The sequence below is a fragment of the Pteropus medius genome, unplaced genomic scaffold, assembly GCF_902729225.1.
Source record: "Pteropus medius unplaced genomic scaffold, Ma_sr-lr_union100, whole genome shotgun sequence".
Taxonomy (NCBI): domain Eukaryota; kingdom Metazoa; phylum Chordata; class Mammalia; order Chiroptera; family Pteropodidae; genus Pteropus; species Pteropus medius.
In genome coordinates this window covers 11,554,612-11,568,113 of record NW_024354499.1, presented here as the reverse complement: position 1 = coordinate 11,568,113, position 13,502 = coordinate 11,554,612, and positions in this window count along the sequence as shown.

Sequence of the window (13,502 nt, the reverse complement as noted above, 5' to 3'; positions counted from 1 at the left end):
GTAGGTGATTTTGCCTTCATAATAGTCACAACCTTATGATGTGGTTATGGAAAATTAAAAGAGATAATACACACAATACTGTTATTAAGTTTGATTCTATATATGATTTTTTAAAGCACTAATCTTTATTTAGTTCTCATCATACTGTAGGTAGTGGGCTAAGTTGTTTACATTTAGCGTCTCATTTTATTCTTACAATATACTATGATTTTTTCTGCTTTTCAGATACTTCAATGAAGGTTACAGATGTTTAGTGACTTTCTCAAGTCTCTGAACTAGGGAGTAATTGATAGTCTTTCTGCTTTAAACACAAATTCTTTGACTTTAAAATCTAACTACTTAACAACTCTGCTATAGTATATGACTAAAAATTATACTTCTTTAACGAGATTCAATTATTACATTCTCTTTGCTTTAATGGCTAACGAACTTACAAGTGAATTTTCTTTTATCTATGAATAACTCATAAATTACTTTTCCATTTCTGTCATCCCATGTTATTGCCTGTGTTGAAGTCATCACAAATTATTTATAAATGAAGAAGAATTTAAAATAGTCAACCCATCAATACTTGCTAATAGAATTGTCCAATGCGCTGAGAAAATCCCACAAGAAATGAACAACAATTTATTTTGTCAGTATTCCTATAATAGAATTAAAAGGATATGTATATCAACACAAATAATCCAATATCGTAAGAAATAGATAGATGGGACTGTCTTAATGAAGGAGAAAGGACCTCCAAAGAGGCAGTGATTTGCAATGCAAAGACCACTGAAGCTGGAGTCAGGGGTCTTGATATAATTCCTTGCTGGGTGAACTTGGGCATAACTGTCAGTGCCACTGAGGTGAATATCAGTTTTCTCACTTGCAAAATTTCTTCATCTGATAATGGTCCCCTATTCATACTGCAAGGTGAACTTTTAAAATAAATGTATGAACCATAATGAGCCTCTTCCCTTTACTATGGTTACTTTGCTGTTGTTGGGGGTGTTGTATTTAAAGAGAGGAAAGATAAGAAATCTTTTAGGTTATTTTTAGTATTTGCATATTAGAATTGTGGGTCATAATATAAATTTTCAATTTAGTCCTAATTTATTTTGATCTTTTTATTACAGCAAAACTTAGACTACACAGAGAGTTTGCCAAATATCAAGGGCTAGCCAACTTTCTAATTCCCGGAATACCAAAAATATAACAAATTTTGGGAGCAAATGAGGCATATGACGAAACAGTTACATTGGCCCTCTAATAAATGGACAAGAAAAAGTGTTTAACCAGGTTATATAAGCATGGTGTGTGTGTGTGTGTGTGTGTGTGTGTGTGTGTGTGTGTGTGTGTTTGTAGTAGAATTTGAGTTCTGCAGAATCATACATATTTAATAATTTTGATCTGATATAAAAAGATGTCATTAAATATAAAAACAAAACAATAAAAAACAAATGGTGAAACAGTAAAAATAACACTTTGTTTCAAAAAATTAAGTAAAAAATTATAAAACACATTTTTAAATGCTTTTTAGCACACATGGAGCAAGACATTGATGTTCATAGTATATCTTATTCCTAAGAAGGTCATTAAGTAGGAGTTTTACAGTCTGTGCTAAATATGATGTGGTAGAAAATTGGGAAGAGATCTCCCATAGTGAAAAAGGTGTCTTAAAAGATATCTATGCCTCTATAAAAGACTTTCACTTTATTCCCGCCTTTGGCAAATATATGAGAGCTAACTAAACTATACTGCCTAAAGTTTCTGACTCTTCTTAGAATAATTTCAAATATCACATCTATCAATAACTGGAAATTCTACATGTGTAGGTAGGAGGCTGTTGAGTGGTAGGAAAAGGAATATGTATTATGCATGTGTACATATATTACATATACATTCTAACATATAAAACTTATGTAAGGAAACAAGCAAAGGTGTCATTCTCCTTTAAAGAATTCTCATAATTGTAAGAAGTTAATTATTTGTGTATTCATTCAATGTCTTTTCATTTGTGTATCTACAACATCTAACAGTGTTTATGGCACATAGAAGTTACTTAATAAATGGATTTTCATTAGGAGAGTAGTGGAATGTATAATTGAACTAATGAATGAACGTAGTGCAGGAATGGAAAAGTGGACAAACCGAACTCACTGAGAGGAAAGTCATAATTGGAAAGTAGTTTTTAAAAATACAGGTTGGGTGATAGAAAACTTTTGTGATCTTGATAGCCAGGCAAAGGGATTTCAATTTAATTTGATGGAAATAGAGAGCCAGTAGAGAGGATGGCAAGAATAAATTGAAAGACAAAAGTGAAGATTATTCACAATAACTAATTTGGTTTATTCTATTAATTATAGCCTTTATTTTTTCTTCAAAATTCTCTCCCTCTAGAACAGAATAGAATAATAGGAAAGTAAGGGGCTGAGAAGAGGTTTATCTGATTTAAGATAAGAGAGGACACAGGTGGCATTAAAGAGGACTAGAAGTCAGAAACTGACCATCATGATGCCCACATGTACTCACACTGCTGCAGCTTAAACTGGGAAGTAGCCCACTGTGTCAAGGGTCCCCAAGACCATCCTCAGATAAAATGATCTCCTAGAAAGACTCTAAAGTTATACTCATATCTTTTCTTTATGGGAGCAAAAGACTATAGATTAGGGTAGGCAAAGAAAAGGGTGCATGAGACAGTCTGAAGGAAACCAGCTGCAAGCTTTCAATTGTCTCCTTCCAGTAGAGTTACATGGAATGCATTTAATCCCCCACACCCCAGGAATGACATTTGACAACACAAAATGTTGCCAATTCGGAAAAACTTATCCTTGTCTAAGTGTTTAGAGTTTTTATTGGGAGTCAGTTATACAGGCATTTGGTACCTTTGCTACGGATCTCAGTTACTGAAGCTCCAAACCCTCAAGAGAAAAATTAAGTGTTTACCATAAATCACATTGTTAGTATAAACTATCAGGAAAAAAGTAGTGCTGTGTGGCTCAAGGCCCCAGGCATGCAAATACACTCATCAAATGGAAAATTCCAGGAGCTCAAGTCCCAGCAGCCAGCCAAGGGCCAGCCCTGAAAACATACCTCTCTTGGAAATGTGCAAGGTTCAAGTAACCCAGGTCTGCAGAGTTAACTCTTTCTTTCCGTCCACATTTAAAAAACTGCCGAAATGTTTATTAAACATAATTGCTCCTGCAAACCAAAAGGTAGAAAAAAAGATAAGAAGACAGAAATATCCAGTCTACCCCTTAGCTCTATTTAAGAAGCAAAGTGAACAAAAAGGAATAAGAATCCAATACTACAAAAAAAAACTGTGTACATTTTCAAAAAAAAGCCTCTTCTTTACAAATTAAAGAAATAATTTAATGAAATTCAGTTGACATTTTATTAAAGTGACAACGAATGGCACTTAATGAATACCTACCTGGTCAGGCCTCTCCTTTATGTTATCTATCTTTGAATCATGAAAAAATTGAATTATAAGTTATTAGTTCAGCTTCTATGGATGCTATATTTCTGACGGGCTAGGTCAATGGCAGAAGATACAATGAGAAACAGAAATATATTATTTTTAAAAAAATATTTTCTTGTCATTCCAACTTACTAGTGGCCCCATGCATTTTAATACCTGCTCAGACTTCCTTCTGCTCCTTTGGTTAATATCAAAATTTGCAATCCAGTAGAAAACACCCAACTTAATTTTTTAAAATATATGATTATGGAAACTTAGATGCATATAAAGTTCTGCTTAGAGAATGTGTCTAAAGGAGATTCACATTATAAAGTTAAGGGTTTATGATGCTGATCAGAAGCAAATTAAATTACTTCTTCCCTGAGAAATCCGAAGAATGTTGAAATTTAAGGACATCTTGGGGAATAAAATTAAAAACTGACTCCCACATGGTCATCCAAATTTATCAAAGGACAGCAATAATATTCTACTGTTGTGGCACGATCAATTCTAAGACCCTCGGAGCCAATAGAGATGAATTGTGAGCCTTTATTAGCCAGCCGGTGACTGACTCTCTACCACGCAGGGTCAGAGGAGATCAGTCCTGAACTTCCAGAGGAGGCAACTTATAAAGCTTAAGACCATATCCTGGTGGTTTTCTGAACAAGCAAGCAAGCAGATTACAGAAAGCAGATGTTGGCTGTAAACATCTTACACAAAGACAAATGTTTCCGGGGAACTCTTAGATCAAACGGGGCCTAGCAGGCAGTTTCATTATCTGCATCCTGGTTGCTGTCAGTGTTTTCCTGGGGGCTGGCGCCTGAAGATATCACTTCCCTGTGACTGATTTATTGGAAAGTTTTTCACTCCTACACTACCACCTACAAAATTCAATGTTTATCCCCACAATCAGCACTCATACTGTTCCTCTTTTTTGGAGATGGACATGTTTTTAAATCATGCAAGCTTAATTAGAAACGGTGAGCTGCACACGGACCAGGCTGAGTTTATCCTCCACTCACATCCATTTAGATGAAGATTAGTCAGAGTAGAAAAGAGACGATGTGTTTGTCATATTCTTTATCATGATAATATTTATATAGAAATGCTAATTACATACATGGGATCTAGTTAAGGATTTTTAAAAATTAATTTCACCCCAAATCATCTCTACCACTTGGTTGGTATTATGCCTTAAATTGCTCTGCTTTATCAATCCCCTGGCCTCTCTAGTTTCTTTTACTTTTTATATTATTTATAATCTAAATATAAATCTATAAGTAAATACTCCTTAGTGTATGAGGTACAATGGCTTCATTTTTAGTTTTGTCTCTGTGAACATTGCTGGCAAGTTATAAAATAGCCTGGATATCAACACTTGTTCAACTTATTAAGTAAAACAGTTAAGGGAAGGGTTTTTACAGATCCTTGGCCCTTCCCTTGTAAAGTTGCCTACTTTCTGTGAAGACTTTCAGCCACCTGAGATTTCCCCAAAACAATCTATTTTAAAAAAAAAAAAAAAAAAATTGGGCAGGAAGAAGGACAGGGTTTGTGATGCTAATGAAGAAGCAACTTCAAAAAACACATCCCTTTGTTTTTGATGTTACAGCAAACACATGGCAATTAGGAGCAACTAAACTAACTGGTAGCCCTACAATATAAGCAGTGTAATTTTTTACCATTCTCCTGTTTCCCTGATTTGAGCACAATCTTTGATAGTGCAGAGGCCTCATTTGTGAAGAATACTTCAGAAATAAAACCATAGGGTGTTCATATGAAATGAAATAATGAGAGAAAAGGGCCAATGATTTCGCTCTTTGAATCAAAACAGACAATTTGAGAAACTTTGATAGTATTTTGAGATTTATGAAAATATAGTTATTATTCCAAACTTTGTTTTTAAATTATTTTGGTATGCTTGTACTGATTTAATAAAATTCTATTTTAATTAAAAATAAATGCAAAAATACTATTTTTATAAACATGACTATAACAAATGTATTTTATGCATGATACTATAGAAATGGGTGTTGTGGTCACTGGCCAGTGTCCCTGTATTGTCTATGAAGCCAAATGTCATCTCAAATAACGGCCTCCTAGTAACACCTGCTTCAATCACCATTATTATTTATTGAGCAGTTACTATGTATTAACACTACCAGAAGTGTTTTGCATGCATTTTGCATTCAAATCTTAGAAAAATCTAATGATGATATGGAGAGCTTTTCTCATTGACTCCACCAATTCAGTTCACTCCTCTGTATCATGTAACTCACAAAATAAAAGCATCGTTTCAATGGGGGTTTTCATTTTCTTCCACCTTCCACCCCTGATTTAAGACAAAACTCCATTTGTCAATAATTTTTATAAAATACTATGACAAATGTGGTGATAGAGGACATACTTTGTACTCAAATTAGACATATAATGAAACAAATTTAATAAGAGAAAAAATAATCACTGCTCGATTGGGGAAACACAAACATGTCATTGCAAAAGTGCAAAGAAAGGGACAATTACGTCTCCAACTTGCAAAAGCTGACACCTGAGATTATTCCCAGACTGTTTTCTTTTGGAAGAGGAAAAAGGAATTCTGAGTAAAGACAAAATGAGTATGAAGCCCTCGTGACTATGGTATAAGTATAAAAACAATAATTGATACAATTTTTCAAGAAATAGTATAGGAATTCAGAGGGATCGAGTGAAAATATGAAACTGGGATGTAGAATAATGGCATTTTATCGGAGAACCTGAATGACCTCATTCTTGTTGCCTCAGGGGACTGGAGCTTTAGAATATACACGAGCATCTCTCAGGTGAGAAACTATTCCAGGGTATTTCACAATTATAGTACAATGCACTTTTATATAAATATAGCAATTTTATAGAAGAGTAAGAAAAACTTCAGCTATCACATATTGAGTTGTTCACTTTTTATAATTTTATAGAATTTGTGGTCATTACGTGCTTAGTGAGCATAACCCAAGAAATAGATCAAAATATTTAGATTGCTGAGAATATTTATAAATAATAATTTCACTACATTGATAAAAACGTGTTGTGTACTTTTACCTATTATTCAATCCATTAAGGCAAATACACAAAGAGGAGAAGTATTGTTCAAAGGGAGAATGAAGGGACAGGAATAAGAGAAAATGTGGGCTTAATGAAAAAAAAAATGAGGTTGGAAACAACAAAATCAGTAATTAGGGCATGACCTGGTCCACTAAGGCAAAACTTATATAAAACATAGGCATGTAACATGTGTTTTCCAGGTCTGGTTTAAAATATCAGAGCTTAAAAAATAAATAAATAAAATAAAATAGTGCCTAAAAGAAAATGAAAATAGACATTAATTTGCATTGCACAGACAAGAAATGTTAATACAAAATGGTATCGTGACATTTAAATTTAATTTCACTTAAAGTATCTCTCATAAGATATGACTAAATAGAAACTTTTAAAATCTTTATCTACTACTATAGCACTCTACTGTATAGTTTACCTGTTAGCAAGGAAGTGTGATTTGTGGAGGTGCAGATAGGGGTACACACATGCAGAGTTTTTGCAGCTAGTTAGCAGGATTATTTATATTCAGAGGAATCACACAGCACTTAATTTACAGTCAATGTGGAGGACTGTATCATATATTATTTATAATAGCAAAAGCTCAGGGACATTACAATACAGAATATATTTCTCAAGCTCCAATCATTGCCTTTTAGGCCATTTCAGAGTAAAAAATTTTTCAGTTGCCACCTAGGGAAGTCACTATTCACACCAGCCACTAAAAAGTACATCACTCATCGATGTCAATCCCTGGAATAAAGTTAAAGAATGAAACTAATTTGGGGTAGAGGGGTACAAGATGTTCTCACTGGGTCTTTTTATTCACTCGTATATCTACCATAAAAAGAGGCAGGATCCAAGATTTCAATTTAGGCTTAATGTAGTATCAGTCAGACCAAGATTTTCTGTCTGCTTTTGTTTAGGTTCATTAGTAAATAACTGGTCTAGGAAAAACTATGGCTATAATCCTTAAATTATATGTCTCTCTTATTTAATTACCCTGGAGTAGCGCACGGAGGATTCCTCATCTGCAGCAGTCTTCTAGATTTTTAAATTTGCTGTGCAAGTATACAAGTTAGTCTGCTTATTAGAACCTTCCTTGAAATACTGAAAATTGCCTCTTTTTCTACTGTAGAGCTATCAGTGATTAACCAGGTTAAGACTCAAAGGCAGTTCTCTTCAGAGAAACTGAAATTCTGCCCGAAATTCTCTGTATTTATTGTCCTCTTTAGGTTTGGACAGATATCTAAATAAGAACAAATCATTTCACAAAATGGAAAAAATGTAGAAAAATTGTCAAATAATTTTGTTTAGAATCAAGCTAGATGGCCAATTTTGCATCTGTACATTTAGACTTTTTGTGATGCCATTAGACCATTGCAGTCTATGAGAAGCAACTTGCGAAGAAGAAATTTGAGCTCTGAAGACATAAAGTACAAAAAAATACATTCTATTATAGAGTAAAAAGAAGTCAGAATTTAACGCTTTAATTTTTAGATTAGAAAAATGCAATACTGACTGCAAATGATAATCTAGCTGTTAGTGGAGAGTGGAAAGAAAAAAACAAAACAAAACAAAATAAAATAAAAACTTCTTATCTGTGTATACTTAAAAAAAAACAACTAGAAGTTCTGTAAGTACATTTTGTCAATGATGGCCCATTATTAACCTCCCCCCGCCCCCGCTTTTTATATCTGTTGTCGGGAGCCTTAAGCCTGCAACTGCTGGCACAGCCCACCTGTTTCTGACTAGCCAAGTAGAAGTCACCTCATCTGGTGGACGCCAATGAGCTTGTAACAAATACTCTCTTCCCTGATCAGTCCCGCCCCTGCCCTCTCCACTTGAGTGTATAAATATAACCGCTCGACAATAAAATTTTGAGGCTTGATCAGAACACTGTCTTGCCTCCATTCTTTTCTCCCGCCCATGTTTTCTTCAAGGTACGGTCCTCCTCGGGTTCTACGCAATAACTAGGTCCTGCGGGTCGGGACAATCTGTCTCATATCTATGAGACTAACTTAAAATGGAAATAATCACTTTGTTGTTCTAAGAAAATTCTCCTTGGTCTAGGTTTGACCTTAGGTATCCAACTGGCAACCCACTGACAGGCAGGAGCACATTGGATACAAGAAGAAATAACTCCTACAAAGATAAACAAAATGATAATAAGAAATGCTTCTCTTAACCCGGAAAAGCTGGGAAGCCATAAAATGAGGGGGAGAGCTCAAGACTGAAAAATCCTGTCCTGTTTAATATCGGACATGATGTCACGAATTCATTTAACCTTTTCTTCAGTTGTGAGTTGTCATATTAAAACATAGTTCTTTAAATTCTTCACATCCATTGTTATGTCTTAGTAATAGGTAATCTATAGTGGCTCTGTTTTCAAAAACAGCTTCTCTGACCTGTCCTATCTCCTCCAACGGTATGGATGGCTTGAGAGGTTGCATTTAAGACTTTTACCTTGGAGCAAGCTGTTAACTTCCACTGGTTCACATGTGTAAGTGGCTTCTCCAGAAAGTGTCAAGTAATCCTGTGGAGTTGAGGACGCTAATTTTACTCTGGAGAGATGAATCCAACTGTCTGTTTCCTTTACTTTGATTGCTGAAAGGGGGCCTAAAATTACTGAAAATGGGCCTCTCCACTTAGGTTGTAATTGATCAGTAGGAGATCCCTCTCTCCAGGTTTTAATAAGAACCTAGTCTCCTGGTTTTATCTTTAACGAACGATCATTTGAACCAGGCGTAGGAAGTATATGATTTCCATATTCCTGCAATGCTACTCGAAATTGACCTAAGTTAGTAAAATATTTTATAAGGTTGGCTATCTCAGGGTCTGCAGTTATATCTCTAAAAAGAAACGCTTTGGCCTCTGTTTTTTCCTCAGGGGAATATCTGGGTCTAGTGAGTCTCTCTGAAATGGGAAAAGGATGAGAGCAGCTGAGGGTAGGGTTTTTAAAACAGATGATTTTGCCTGCCAGCCTTTCATTTCCCTCTGCTACAGGAGAATTTTATCTGATAACCCTTGCAGTGGATGACTGCTACTTATTTCTACTCCTATGGTAATCGTAGTTCATGAGAAGGGTTTCCCTGCAAATGCAGGGAGAACAGAATAGGTTGCCCCTATATCTAAAAGAAATTGAATTTGCTTACTCATTACATCCTGAGTTACCCACGACTCAGCAGAAGTAATGATGACATTCCTGGACACGGGCAGCGAGGATGACCCCGGGCCCTTTCAGTCACACAGTTCTGGGTCCTGGGCTACTAGGGTGTCAGCTGGCCACCTTCTTCTCTGAGAGTGCAGACAGTCAATTCTCCAGTGCCAGGGATCAGTACCGGTTTCTTTACAAGCGGGTCAGAGACTTGGAGGCTTTTTGGAACAATCTTTTGCCCAGTGTCCTCCCTTCTTGCACTTAAAGCAAGAGGTCATTGTTCTCTGTTGGGAGCCAAAACTAAGAACAAAGAATCTTGTGACTAGGCGAGGCCTTATCTGCATCCTGCATCTTGTTAGCCCCCTAGCAGTCAGCTCGGCCCAGAGTTACAGTTCCCTCCTTCACTCCCACTCCCTCTAACCCTTACCACTCCTCACCCCACCAGCTAAGAACCAATGCGCCTGTGACAGATACTCTCCCACGCAGCTAGCCCTGCCCCCCTTTGTTAGCCCTGTATAAATACTCTTGCTGCTGAATAAAATTTTGAGGCTTGATCAGAACACTGTCTTGCCTCCATTCTTTTCTCCCGCCCATGTTTTCTTCAAGGTACGGTCCTCCTCGGGTTCTACGCAATAACTAGGTCCTGAGGGTCAGGACAGTTCTCCTGTCTCTTAGGAGACTCTTCTCAGGTGTCAAGGGCTTGGCCAGTTGCTCCAGCTATAATCCTGGCTTGTCATTTTTCCTTACTCTGTTCTCTTTTTTTCTCTTCAAGATCTCGATTGTCATAGACCATGAAGGCCGTATCTAGTATTAAGTAATGGGTCATCAATTATATCTGGCTCTGGTTTGTATTTTTTTCCATGAAGCTTTTGGTAGTCAGAACATAAAGATGGATCTTGATAGAGAGCCATGAAGGCATGAACGTACGGAACTTCCGACCATTTGCCTCCCCTCGTACAAAATAAGTCTAATTGAAGGATGGTACTATAATTAAGACTCTCATTTAGGGGCCACAGCTCCTGATCTCCTAGTTTATATTGTGGCCAAGCTACATTACAATAAAAGACAAAGCGTTTCTTTCCCAATGGTTAAAGATACAGCTGAGAGGTGAGTCTGATAGGGCAAGTGCTGATGGTTTATTGGCCATAGTGGTCTGTAAAGAGAAGGGAGAGTCAAAGGAGAGTTTTACTTGGAAGGATGAGGCTTTCCCCCATGAGGCATTCCTCTGAAGGTGGGTCTTCCAGTGTGTTCCTCTGTGAAGTCCCTGACTTAGGGTGCCGGACATCTCTGGCCTTGGATGAGCACCAGTGCTACTTTTTCTTAGGTTGGAATCAGACTTAGATTCAACCCTGGACTTGAGCTTAGGCTGAGGCTTTTGATTTTTCCATAAATTATGGCCTATAATGACTCTGGGTATCCCAGGGTGGCTACCTTGGCTTCTGGCATCCCACCAATTGGAAAACTGTTGTTATACTACTGTACCCTGGAATGTTATAATCGTAACCAGAACTAGTAAGGCGAGGGTGGTTAAAGAAGGTGCAGAATGCAGCTTTGGACATAACGTGCTTTCTTCCCTAAAAAGAAACCTAAGATTCCCTAGATCATATGATGCTTTAAAATAGAGAGGAGTCTTTGTGGGCCACTGAAATGGCCAAAAAAATCCCACAAATGTTGGGAATGAACTATCCAGAAAAGAGGGTTATAGAGAGTTCCTACTCTGGGGAAACTACACTCAATGAGGGAAGTGAAGCAGATGGTACAGAGTGAGTTACAGCGGAAAAGCAGTCAGAGGAGGAGCTCAGCCTGAGGTCTCTAGAGGAAGGTAGCCAGATGGTGGAAAAGGGCTGGAGAAGGGAAATCAAAGTGGCTCAGTGACATAAAGTCATAAGAATAGAATGGTCAAGACGAAGAGGAAAAGACCCCTTTAAAAAAGGGGCTTACCTCCTGGCTGCTGGCTCGCCACAGAAGCTGTTAGCGCATAGTGAGATTCTGTTGCCCTCTCTACATGTTGTCCAGGCTCTTGATGTCTTGAACAAAGAACTGAGCAAGACACAGAATTATAGCAGCAAAAGAATAGTTTTATTGGAAAGGATAGTAAAGTAATAGCACTTCCAGACTTGGAAGCTGGCCGAGAAAGAGAAGGGTGGCTCAAGGGCCTGGTAACAAAGCCTTTGAGGTTTTTATCTCAACTTACTGTGAGTGGTTACTTTTCTTAGAGGAGTGGGCTTCCTTAATAGATAACTAAGATCAGTGAGACTCAGTGACTCATTGTTTACTTTCTGCGCATGTTTGTTCCCAGAATTCAGACTGTCATAATGATATTAATGAACTTCCAGGAATATGCATTATATTATAATGATGGTGTAATGAGGCTCATGTGAGTTGGGGGGTCATTATGATCTTCACTGTGCAGGTGCGAGTGACCAGCTTGAACGGGTACCTGATTGTCTACCTATTTCTTTGTGGAAGTTACTTTTCAGATCCCAAATGCCTTTGGCTTACTTAATTGTGGGCTGACTGGGGTGGGCCTTTTCTAGAAAAGGATGGCCTCAGCGTTTTGTAGGCGAATCTGAAACCACCTATCTATCTTTCCTTCCCAACCTTTTTCTAAGAGCCATGAACCCCTTCTTATTAGTATGGATGCTGAGGGACAGGCGGTCTCTTCTTCTGTATCTGCTTCCTCTTGAGGAGGGTCACAGTCCCTGCCTACTGGGATTTCATGGAGTTATTTCCTTCTCTGTCTCAGTCAGAATGGGGTTTTGGGTATCCTGCCAAAATGCCACCTCTGTCCCTAGACAAGAAAGAAAAAGATACAAATTTGTTATTTAAACCATATATCTAGTTGTTTCTATTATTGATTTGCCTATTAAGGGAGTAAAGGAAAACAGGCTTGGTTAAGATAGGTCTTAAAGAAAAAAAAAAAACCCTTGGATTAAAAGTCCCCTCCCCTCTGGGACTCTAAAGGCCTTTGCCTGGCCTAAAGCCATTTCTGCTTACAATGGCTGAGAAGAAGGGAAACTTCAATGATCCTTATGGACAGCCAGAAGACCTGAGTCAGTCACCAGTTTCAGGGTAATTATTTGAGTTTGAGGGAGAGGACCTTTTCTCAAAAAAGGAAAGAAAAAAAAAACTTCTTAATTTTATACTTTAAAAAAAAATTTAAAAGTTCTGTAAGTATATTTTGTAAATGATGGCCCATATCATATCCAGCAAGAATTTAACACTTTAATTTTAAGATTAGAAAAAAATGAAATATGATTGACTGAAACTGATAACCTAGCTGCCAAACTGATAACCTAGCAACTGTTTTCTCAGTCTAGTTGACTTCCATTGTTACCTGAGTGTTGTTTATTCCAGCATGTTTCCCAGCTTTCTTTCATGTTATGAAACCTACCTACAATGTATTTTCTCTTTCAATTAATTATGTAAAAATTTTTCCTTATTTAATTTGAATTTCTCCCTGTTCCCTGAAGTTAATTATCATTATTTCATTCCAGTCTCACACTGGTTGCTTGTTTCTCAGAGTTCTTTTTACTGGAATTAAACACTTTATTGTTCTCCCTGTCATACTCTAACTGCACTTATCTCAGTGTCTAGGGAGAGGTCTTTGAAGTCAAACCCAAGGTATTGGGCTATTGTTATCTCTTTAGCCTCCAACATTATACACTGGCTCACTCATGTTCCTAAGTATGTGAGGCTTTTTTAATTTCCATTTATTCCGTTCACTTCACTGACCACCAACCTTCTTAGAAAAGTGGTCAAATCCCTGACTACTTTCGTTTATCTTACATTCCCTTTCTTAACCTCTCATAGCTAAAATGCCTCCAAACTGAAATT